This window comes from Salvia miltiorrhiza, unplaced genomic scaffold, assembly GCF_028751815.1.
Source record: "Salvia miltiorrhiza cultivar Shanhuang (shh) unplaced genomic scaffold, IMPLAD_Smil_shh fragScaff_scaffold_8_1, whole genome shotgun sequence".
In the NCBI taxonomy this organism is placed as follows: domain Eukaryota; kingdom Viridiplantae; phylum Streptophyta; class Magnoliopsida; order Lamiales; family Lamiaceae; genus Salvia; species Salvia miltiorrhiza.
In genome coordinates this window covers 338784-351221 of record NW_026651489.1, presented here as the reverse complement: position 1 = coordinate 351221, position 12438 = coordinate 338784, and positions in this window count along the sequence as shown.

Below are 12438 nucleotides of genomic sequence, written 5' to 3'. Positions count from 1 at the left end.
CCCAATTCATCCTCTCTCCCTGCCTCATTTCTTCTTCCTCTTTCCCTTTGCCTATTGAAACCATAATGGCATGTTCAAAGCATTTTCAAGCAAATTTCTCGACACCCACCGTTTCCTCTTCCGCTTCCAACCTGCCGGACACCCGTCCCTCCTCCGCCGTAGCCTCACAGTCATGTCAGCTGCCGCCGTTAAGCGTGTGGGTACTCACAACGGAAGCTTCCACTACGACGAAGCCCTCGACTGCTTCATGAACCCCCTCACGAAGAAGTTCTCCGAAGCTGTCGCGACCACTCGACTTAATTGAGGATAACTAAGCCGGGAAACCGTGACGAAGGGACACAGTTATCGACGGCGATAGAAAGGGAGTTTCTGTCACGACCGGACTTAATTGAGGATAATTAAGCCAGGAAATCGTAACTAAGGACACAGTTATCGACGACGATAAAAAGAGGGTGAACAAATAGTAGAGGATCGAACTAAAATTTGTTTACAGAAGGGAAAATTTATAATACACCTGATGTTTAGTCACAAGACTCGAACAGACTTGTAGGTTCAGATAAATCTGGCTTAACTGAAAGAACATAAAACCTAAGAGTACGCAGCGGAATAACATAATCTGATTACATGTATGAAGACATGTATCCAAGAGTTCATTCATTTAACTTGTGACAAAAGCTCCGCTCTTCACTTCATCTCCATCAGCCACTGCTCAACCTGCACATTTAGAAATATATGCAGGGCTGAGTACAAAAAGCACTCAGTGGGCACGTATGCCTAAGTAAACGTATAAACATGCATCGTGAAACAGTAAATTGTCATGCCAATATAAACAGTACAGCAAGGGAGTTTTCGTGAAATAGGCCCTAGCTTACTAAATTCATTTGTGATTCTTAAAGTTCGTCTGATCAGACTAAGTTCTTGTTGGAATAATAAATTATTAAACTTGATTTGTAGAAGAAAAATCTAGAATCAAATAAAGTAAAAGAAAACAAAAGAAAATAATAGAACTTAGAAGAGAATTCTAGAAGCAGCTATCTAATTAAGTAAAGAAATTAGTAGAAAATGCTAGAACTCCAAAACAAAGTCGGTGAAACCAACATTGTAAAGCTATATATATATATGTCCATTTGTAATGTGTGTAGGATAGTGATGTGAAGAAAAGTTAGTGGAGAAATAAAAAAATTAAGTTGATAGCTTTCAAATCAACTTCTTTATTTTTCTTTGAAATACACGTCCACCCCACTTTACACATTTTCAAAAAGCAAATCCTCCATCATTGTAAATCCTCCCACATATATATAACTTCTATATTTCCAACAAAGTGGTATCAGAGCCACAAGATTCTACTTGTGGTATGGCGAATTTACAATCGTTTCAAGTCCCCATGCTCAACAAGAGCAACTTTGACAATTGGAGCATCAAGATGAAGGCGCTATTGGGAGCCCACGATGTTTGGGAGATCGTGGAGAACGGCTACGAGGAGCCGCAGGACGAGGCCGCACTATCCCAACAACAAAAGGATAGATTGCGAGACGCGAGAAAGAGAGACAAGAAGGCTCTCTGTCTCATTTATCAAGCGCTAGGGGACGATGATTTCGAGAAAATCTCGAACGCAAGCACCGCCAAGGAAGCGTGGGAGAAGCTCCAGAACGCGTGCAAAGGAGCGGAGCAAGTAAAAAAGGTACGACTTCAAACTTTAAGAGGAGAGTTTGAGTCTTTACATATGAAAGAGTCCGAATCAATTTCGGATTATTTTTCAAGAGTCTTGGCGGTGTCTAATCAAATGAAAAGAAATGGTGAAAAATTGGAGGATGTTATAATTATGGAGAAAATATTGCGCTCACTAACCCCAAAGTTTGAGCACATTGTGGTGACGATTGAAGAAACTAAAAATTTGGAGGAGATGACGATCGATCTCTTGTTGGGGTCGCTGCAAGCATATGAGGAGAAGCAAAAGAAAAAGCAAGAAATTTCAGAGCAACTTTTAAAGTTGCACGTAAGCCCGAAAGAGAAAGGAGAAGGTCCGAGCAATGGCCATGGACAATCCGGGAGAGGACGTGGCCAAGGACAAGATCGAGGCAGAGGCCGAGCACGTGGACGTGGTCGAGGACGAGGAGGCTTCGTCAACAATGGTGAAAGAAATGAGTTTACAAGTGGTCGGGGGAGGAGCAACCCGCAGTCGAGGTACGATAAATCTTCGATAAAGTGTTATAATTGCCATAAATTTGGGCACTATGCTTCCGAGTGCAGAAGTGAAAAAGTAAGGATTGAAGAGAAGGCCAATTACGCCGAAAGTGCAAATCAAGATATTGGTAGTGTGCTTCTGGCATATAAAGGAGAAGCCGGAAGACAAGATGACACGTGGTACCTCGACACTGGTGCTAGCAATCACATGTGCGGGAAAAGAAATATGTTTGTGGAGCTCGATGAGTCGGTAAGTGGCAACGTCTCCTTTGGTGATGAATCTAAAATTCCAGTTAAAGGAAAAGGGAAAATTTTAATTCGCTTGAAGAATGGAAATCATGAATTTATTTCCAACGTTTATTATGTGCCCAATATGAAAAATAATATCTTGAGTTTGGGACAACTCTTAGAGAAAGGTTATGATATTCACATGAGAGATTATAACCTTTCAATAAGAGATGGCAAAAATAATCTTATTGCCAAGGTGTCAATGTCTGAAAATAGAATGTTCTTATTGAATATTCGAAATGACATGGCAAAATGCCTGAAAGCGTGTTACCAAGATAAGTCTTGGTTGTGGCATCTTCGGTTTGGGCACTTAAATTTTGGCGGTTTGGAGTTGCTGTCAAAGAAGGAGATGGTGAGAGGTTTACCATCCATCAAGCATCCCGATCAACTCTGCGAAGGTTGTCTACTCGGGAAGCAGTTCAGAAAGCCATTCCCAAAGGAGTCAAGCTCAAGAGCTCAAAAGCCACTGGAGTTGATTCATGCTGACGTGTGTGGGCCAATAAATCCAAGCTCCCTGGGTAAAAATAATTATTTTCTGCTATTCATTGATGATTTTTCTAGAAAAACGTGGGTATATTTCTTGAAGCAGAAGTCGGAAGTATTTGATGCATTCAAGAAATTCAAAGCTGCCGTCGAGAAGGAGAGCGGACGACAAATCAAGGCCCTGAGGTCCGATCGAGGCGGAGAATTCACGTCAAGGGAGTTTCTAGAATTTTGCGAAGCAAATGGAATTCGACGGCCCCTGACAGTTCCGAGATCCCCCCAACAAAATGGAGTGGCGGAAAGAAAAAATAGGACAATCATGGAGATGGCGAGGAGCATGCTAAAGACGAAGAATCTGCCTAAAGAGTTTTGGGCCGAAGCAGTGGCGTGCGCGGTGTACCTATCCAACCGATCGCCGACAAGGAGCGTGTGGGGAATGACTCCACAAGAAGCCTGGTGCGGGAGAAAGCCAGGAATTTCCCACCTAAAGGTATTTGGAAGCAAAGCCTACGTGCATGTACCAGATGAGAGAAGGAAGAAACTCGATGATAAAAGTGAAGCATTCATCTTTATCGGGTACGACTCTAACTCTAAAGGCTATAAGTTATATAATCCAAATACCAAGAAAACAGTGATAAGTCGAGATGTGGAGTTCGACGAAGAAGGAGTATGGGATTTCAGCTCCAGCGGTGACTTCACCTACATCCCACAGTTAGAAGAACAAAGAGCAGAAGAGCAAGTTGGAGAAGTCCAACAAGAGCCAGTGACTCCACCAGCTTCACCAGTGCCAGTCACTGAAGACTCGCCACCATCTTTCTTAAATGAAAGAGCTACACCACGAGCAAGGAGTTTGGGCGAGATATATGAGGATACTGAAAGGTTAGAAGATCTTACCTTATTTTGCCTATTTGCTGACTGTGAACCTGTTAGCTTTGAAGAAGCAGCAGATAGTGAAAATTGGCGAGTCGCGATGGATGAAGAGATCAAAGCCATAAAGAAGAATGATACATGGGAGCTCGTGACACTACCAAAAGGGCACAAGGCCATCGGAGTCAAGTGGGTGTATAAAATTAAGAAGAATTTCAAGGGTGAAGTGGAAAGATATAAAGCGAGGCTCGTCGTGAAAGGATATAGTCAAAGAGCTGGAATTGATTATGATGAGGTATTTGCTCCTGTCGCTCGCTTAGAAACTATCAGACTAATACTCTCTCTTGCAGCCCAAAATAGATGGAAGATTTATCAAATGGATGTCAAGTCAGCCTTCTTGAATGGGTATATAGACAAAGAAGTCTATATCAAGCAGCCAATGGGCTACGAGGTGAAAGGACACGAAGATAAAGTCCTGAAGTTGAAAAAGGCCCTATACGGACTAAAGCAAGCACCAAGGGCATGGAATAGCAGGATCGATAAGTACTTGGAGGAGAATGGCTTCACCAAATGCCCTCACGAGCATGCTCTCTACGTTAAAGTCAATGGAGAGGATATATTAATTGTGTGCTTGTATGTAGATGATTTGATCTTCACAGGAAATAATCCAAAGATGATTGAGGAGTTCAAGAAGGCCATGTCAAAGGAGTTTGAGATGACCGACATTGGGCTGATGGCGTACTATCTCGGCGTGGAAGTCAAGCAACTCGAAGATGGGATCTTCATCACACAAGAAGGATATGCCAAGGAAATTCTCAAGAAGTTCAAGATGGAGGACTGCAAAGCAATCAACACGCCAGTGGAATGCGGGATCAAATTATCCAAGAACGATGGAGGAGAAAAGGTGGACCCGACATTGTTCAAGAGCTTGGTTGGAAGTTTACGGTACTTAACTTGCACAAGGCCGGACATTCTTTATGCGACAGGACTCGTGAGTCGCTATATGGAGAATCCAACCACTACGCATTTTAAGGCGGCAAAGAGAATTCTTCGCTACCTCAAAGGTACGCTCAACTACGGCCTATTCTACTCAAGTACTAATCAATATAATCTTGTCGGGTATAGTGATAGTGACTGGGCCGGAGACAATGACGATCGGAAAAGTACAAGCGGATTCGTATTTTTCATGGGAGATACTGCTTTCACCTGGATGTCAAAAAAGCAACCCATAGTCACGCTATCAACGTGTGAAGCTGAATATGTGGCTGCTACATCCAGTGTTTGCCATGCAGTTTGGCTACGGAGTTTACTGGAAGAACTCGGATGGCCACAAAAGGAGCCAACAACGATTTGCGTGGATAATAAGTCAGCAATCGCGCTCTCAAAGAATCCAGTGTTTCATAATCGAAGCAAGCATATTGACACCCGCTTCCACTACATCAGAGAATGCATTGAGAAAAAGGAAGTTCAAGTGGAGTATGTAAAATCACAGGATCAAGTTGCCGATATTTTTACCAAGCCACTCAAATTTGAAGATTTCGTCAAGATCAGAGTTTTGCTCGGAATGACAAATCAAGTTTAAGGGGGAGTGTTGGAATAATAAATTATTAAACTTGATTTGTAGAAGAAAAATCTAGAATCAAATAAAGTAAAAGAAAACAAAAGAAAATAATAGAACTTAGAAGAGAATTCTAGAAGCAGCTATCTAATTAAGTAAAGAAATTAGTAGAAAATGCTAGAACTCCAAAACAAAGTCGGTGAAACCAACATTGTAAAGCTATATATATATATGTCCATTTGTAATGTGTGTAGGATAGTGATGTGAAGAAAAGTTAGTGGAGAAATAAAAAAATTAAGTTGATAGCTTTCAAATCAACTTCTTTATTTTTCTTTGAAATACACGTCACCCCACTTTACACATTTTCAAAAAGCAAATCCTCCATCATTGTAAATCCTCCCACATATATATAACTTCTATATTTCCAACAGTTCTCTTGTATTCTATCATATCTGAAACTGTGTGTCGGAGAGGTGGCCACCTCTCACGAACACTTGACCGGCCAACCCGCTAGATGACTCACGGTCATTGGTGTACACTAGTTAAGGCAGGATAGCTATCAACTACTCAAGACCCGAATTCGATTACATCATTGGCAAAGCCAAAGCAGATAGATATCATACTAAAATTGAAACATTTTATGGCAAGACAACACTTGAAATAACTTTAATTCAAAGTTTTTGTAACGAAATAACTTGTTCAAACGGTAGCATTAAACTTGTTTGATAGATATATATAAAACTGAAATTAACAGTTAAATCATCTCATGCATTGATTCGTATAAGGGGCCTACGATACGCAAGGGATCTCCATATACGTATAGTAAAGTAATGCCTACCTGATAGCAATGCTTTGCTTCAGTTCAATAACTCCTTGACTAGCTCTTACTCTTGTGCTTAACCTAATGCGAGAACATAAGGTCAAACCTTAGCTCGATGAAAATTCTCAAATAAATGAGAATGCGTATAATGAGTATGCATGACTCATATTCCTTTTTATTACTGAGATAATACTTAGGGAAACTTTATCACTAGTCCTTGTTATTTAAAACAATTTAAACCAACTAGGTTTCGTCTCATGAAGTCAAGTAATTAACTATATTGATTCGTTCTCATTAGGGTGTTCTAAACTGCCACTTAAACATAATTCCCCCTCCGTGTAGGCAAAGGGAAAAAGAATAAAACTCAAACACCCTAAGTTCTTATCTCTCTCTTTCTCTCGTGATCTGCTCTGTCTCTTCGCTCTCTGCTCTGGAAATCAGCTCTGGCTTCTAAGTCAGCTCTGGCTGAGTTAGCTCTGAAAAGTCAGCTCTGGCCTCCGTAAGTCAGCTCTGGCGACTTAGCTCTGGAAAGTCAGCTCTGGCCTCCGAAGTCAGCTCTGGCCTCCGAAGTCAGCTCTGGCGACTTAGCTCTGGAAAGTCAGCTCTGGCCTCCGAAGTCAGCTCTGGCCTCCGAAGTCAGCTCTGGCGACTTAGCTCTGGAAAGTCAGCTCTGGCCTCCGAAAGTCAGCTCTGGATGTTCGGCTCTGCTCTGGTCTTCCAGCTCTGCTCTGGAATTCCAGCTCTGCTCTGGAATTGCCCAGCTCTGCTCTGGTATTTCCAGCTCTGCTCTGCAATTTCCAGCTCTGGTCTGGTATTCCCAGCTCTGCTCTGGTATTCCCAGCTCTGCTCTGGTATTCCAGCTCTGCTCTGGAATTCCAGCTCTGGTCTGGTATTCCCAGCTCTGCTCTGGTATTCCAGCTCTGCTCTGGTATTTCCAGCTCTGCTCTGGTATTTCTGGGCAGAACGACGAGGACTTCCAGTATCCAAAACCAGAGTTCTTCGCCCTTTCTTGCCTCGATTCACACTCGTACACCAGCCTAAATCTATACCTATGTGAGCATGCTGTGCTTATTCAATTTCATCTACGTTTAAAGCTAAAGTTCTCGTCGTTTAATCCAGGTTTCAAGTCGTGGGTTCTACCGGAAAAGTGGCTTAACATGCTTCTTGTGTTCGTGCGTATCTAGAGCCTAAAACATGCTTTCTACGAGCGTGCGATTCATGCTGAAAGGAGTAGCAATAGAGGTCGAGAGTTACCTTGATGTCGCGTGCTTTGGTCGGGTAAAAACGATGGTTTCTCCTTCGCGTTTTAGATCGTCAAGGTGCAAGGCGTCGAGAGAGAGATGGAGCTCTTGCTGTTGCTGCTGGATTTTCAGAGTGCCGAACAAGAGGAAAGGAGTGGCACAAGGGGGTTGAATGGGAGTTTATATAGGAGCTTGGTAGGTGCACTTGAGTGCCTAAGGGGGAGAGCTTCGGCTGTAGCTCTGCACAGCGTGGAAGAGGGGTGCAGCAGGCGGCCCTTCGGCTGCCCAGCCAATGGGAGGGCTGCTGCTGCTCTGCCGACGTTGAGGCTCTGCTGTGGTGTTGCGTGGGGAGGGCTGCTGCTGCTCTGCCGGCGTGGAGATGGAGTGTGGCCTTTCGGCTGCTCGCCCAATGGAGGCTGCTGCCGTGGCTGCTCTGCTCTGGCGTGGAGTGCGGCGTGGCGTGGAAGAGGGGTGCAGCAGGCGGCCCTTCGGCTGCCCAGCCAATGGGGGCTGCTGCCGCTCCTTTTCCACTTTTCCTTTTCTCCATTTTTCCTTCTTTTCTTTACTTGTAGCGTTGGCAAGTGTTGGGATTGGGTGGCGTGAGTGGTGAAGTGATCTAAGAGAAGATCTAAATAAAATCCTTCAGTGTCGGTCATTCTCAGTATTAAAATACTGGTTCCGCGTTTGCTAACATCGATAAATGCTAAATTAAATTCGTAGATTCAATTCGTTCGTCATTCTAATACTTAAATCAAATCCGTAGATTTAATTAGCTTCAAAGTCGGAAATAATTCACGACTTAAGTAACAATGTGAAATAAACTCCATCTTGATAAGTAACCCATCTTAGCTAAGTTGGTTATAACTTCGAATAATAATAATTCATCGACTCAAGGATTCTCATCGCGGTCTTAAACACGCGAAGATAAATGCATACTTGCAAGTGTAGTGACTCTGTCTCCAAAATACGGAATTCATAAACATAGATGAAAACATAAAACGCTTCAATTACTGGCAGATAGAAAATTAAACACACAATACTGTAATTAAAATACTGATAAAAGAGCGGGTCACTACAGAAGCTCACATCATCCGCACCCGCGACCCCAAGGTGATAATACAGCCTTTTATTCCGGAATAATTACTTGGCTTTTGTTGTTCGTGTGATTTCGGCCGGTCTCCCTCCATTTCTTACCGTCGGAAAGAAAGCACCTAAGGTTCGATATTGAGAATTTCTGATATGGGCGTTTTGAGCAACGATTTTTAGAAAAGAATGAACAGTAATTTAGCTGAAATTGAATAAAGTGAAAACCCTTTGTCCCTTTCTTCTTCTACTGAATTTTCTAGTTAAGGTGGGAAATGACATCCGAAGTTGCAGTCTTGCAGATAGAGAGAAAGAGAGTGAGAGAAGAGAAAATGGTGAATAACGGTAGGGGGGACCTCTGAAGTTGCAATCATGCAGATAGAGAGAATGAGAGAGAGAGAGAGAGAGAGAGAGAGAGAGAGAGAGAGAGAGAGACGAGAAAATGGTGAATGCGCGCGGTGGGGAGTGGTGGGTGAAAGGGATTTTACATTTTTTTAATTATAGAAGGTTAATAAAATAGGATTAATTCAGTAATATTTATAAGGATATTTGGACCTTTTGTTATTATTTCATGAAAATAGTGTGTGTTATCAAACAGCTTCAATACCTTATCGCACTTATAGCACAGTTCTATCAAACACTGAGCCTATTTAGCTTTGCTGGCCAAACCCAGCAACCTTTCCTTGGGTTTAGGAAAATGTCATTAACTCAACCAGGTTTTCAAACGCACCCTAATAGATAAAGGCTAATGAACTAAACTCAACCAAACACTCTTAAATATTAACAACTTATGAGTTAATAAAGAGCTTATAAGGTCTTTTAAAGTGTGTGGCAAAATAAGATTTTAAAAGAGAATTAACTTCCTCTATGCTACTCAACCAACATTGTATAAAATTACACAAGTTATAAGCTCTAAAAAAATTAACTTCCTCTACAGTACTTTTTTGTTTTTTTTTTTCTTATTAGAAAAGAAATTTAACTTCCATTAATTTTTATATATTTTCATTGCATTTCATTCTCACTTCACACAGATAACTTTCTGTTTAATATTTCAGCTGCATTCTAAATGCTAAATCCAAAACTCGAGCCCATATATATATATTATATTTATGTCACATTAATATTTGTACAAAGCTAAAATATCTAAAGTACGCATTATTTTGCTATAGGTTTCAGAAATAAAACATACATTTTAGAAACAAAATTAATTGCTTAATACAAAGTGTAGAAAACTTAGCAACTTATTATTTATCTATATCTATTTATATCTACGAAAAAAAATACACAGCAAAAAAGATATGGAGTCCCTCTTTTTTAATATCTCTTTCATTTTTTACAACTGTTTCACAACTTTGATTTAAATCACATTTACTCCCATTTTCTCTTTCCCTTACACTATGTTTTCATGTTATCTTATCTTATATCTTATATCTTCTTTTTTATATATATTTACTAAGACTATTATATTAAAATATGCAAGTATTTAACTTATTTAACTAATTTCAAGTACTTTTACATTATCAATATTTATTACAATAAAATTTCTTGTATAATATTTATTTTGAGAGATTTATGAATGACTACTGACCAATAAAAAAAACCACTAATATTTTGTTTCAGACATTTTTAAACAATCTTAAAAAAAAATTACTATCAAACACATCATTAATTATTATCGAAATTCTTTTACAATATTTGGAATTTTTAAAATTTCTATCAAAGGTGAATAAAAAAATCACTAATACATCTACACTTAATAAATGCTCAACGCCCTAAACTAAAACTCAAATAAATGATCCCTTCTACCTTTCACGCCGATCGTGCTCATTCTGAATTCCACCGGCCGCGATAAACATCAAAGGCACCGCACTGACGGCGACAACCACTGCTCCCTCGAAAACACACTATCTGTAAGCGTTCTGCTATACTACTTTTGCATTGCATTTGAAAAAACTTCCTCTGATTTACAGTTGTTGACTTATTAATACTCATCTAAATTTCATCTTCTTTATTCAAGCTATCGCTCCTCAACCACTATTCTCGTCAAGGTACATTGATATACATTATTACTGAACAATTCCACACCCTCTACAAATGCACTCTGGAAAAACCCATCTATCCTAAAATTTATTGCATGTTAAGAAACTTCCTCTAACTGGCAGTTTCTGAACTAATTGTTTTCTCAAATTGACCCTCGTTGTTCTTGTGCACGCCTCTTCAATTGTTAAATACATAATCTGAAATTTTGTGTTAACCATTATAGGTTTAAAATGCCTTCATAAATAAGTCTGTTCAACCTAGAAATTAAGTTATTAAATCGCAAATACTTTAAATGATAACAACCATTGCAACCTTTATTTTCTATGGTATAATGATTTTGATGATGAAAGAGATATTGCAAACTTATGCATATATATGCTTACATTGTCTATCTAAATTCATTAGTTTACTTTGAAAATATAGATTGAGTTAGATTTTGACATTATGAGTTTTAGCCTACTCTTAAAATATAGATTGACATTATGATCTTGAGATTATTCGTTTTAGCTTACTCTGAAAATATAGATTGAGTTTGCTTTTCCAGAATAAAAATGGATTTTTCTTCCTGCCTAATAAAGTTGGATTTTTCATGTCCAAATCATGAAGAAAGAGGCCTACTGGTGAGCCATTTAAATATAGTATTAGTTCATGTAGAAAAAACTATCATAAGACTATGCATTACCATATCTTAAGCCTACGCATTACCATATTGCTACAAATACTGCCACCACAATTTACCGATGCATTCGAGCACCACATCCACCCAAAAATGAAACTCAAACTGGATTACAGCAAAGAATGGGTGGTGGATGTCAAAGAAATTCTAGATATCAACACTGGAAGAAGATATCAATATCTAGCGAACGATGAAGACTTCAGAGATTATGTTAACCTCCAAAACAATGATCAAGTCTTGTTGTACATCAACCCTGGAAAAAAGACATTTACACCATGTGTTTACGGAAAATCTGGCTGTGTTTACTTCGTTCATGGTAAAATTCAGAAATAACCATTCTCCATATTCCATTATACTTATTTATAGCACACATCATGTTAACATAAGTTTTACTTATTTTCAGCACACATCCTGTTAACATATCACATATAAAATAAATACATCTATCAATGAATGAACACATTTGCTGCAGAATCTAATACGGATGATCGCTACGATGATGACACTATGGATGAAAGTGATGACGCCATTGTGATCGACATTAGCTCGGACGATGAGACTTCTGAGGAAATGGATGGTGATGTTGAAGTAGAAGCAAATGATATTGGAACTGGGCCACAACACATCTTCAAATATACCGACTCTAGAGTTTCCAGATTGGTAAATATTACGCACATACTAATGTCGCAGCCCGATATAGCCAGTGATAGCATATACCAAGTATCGTACGACTAATAAAAGAAATAGTGAAAGAAATAGAAATACATCTTGTTTTAGCGGAAGCAATTTCAAACTTTACCCATTTTAAAGAAGGATTTCAAGACTAAAATATTTTCTTACTTGCGTAAAACATAAATAAGCAAATGTAGACTTAGCAAGGGTTTGAACAGTGTTTTCCCTTATGGGATATTACAGGCATAAGCAAATTAAATAAAGAGTTTCATCAGAGTTATGCAGCGAGATACGTTACTATATGTGTGAAGACATATAGCAGGGAGTTCAATTTCTTATGGAGTCAAAGCGTATAAAGATAAATATGCATGAGACATAGGAAAGACACAGCCAACTGACAATTCCAACAGCCGCCACCCATCCTCGCGCCCAGCTAGACCTGCACATTTAGAAATACATGCAGGGCTGAGTACCAAAAAGCACTCAGTGGACTCATGTCGAAAATAATTGAAATGTTGCTCTTAGA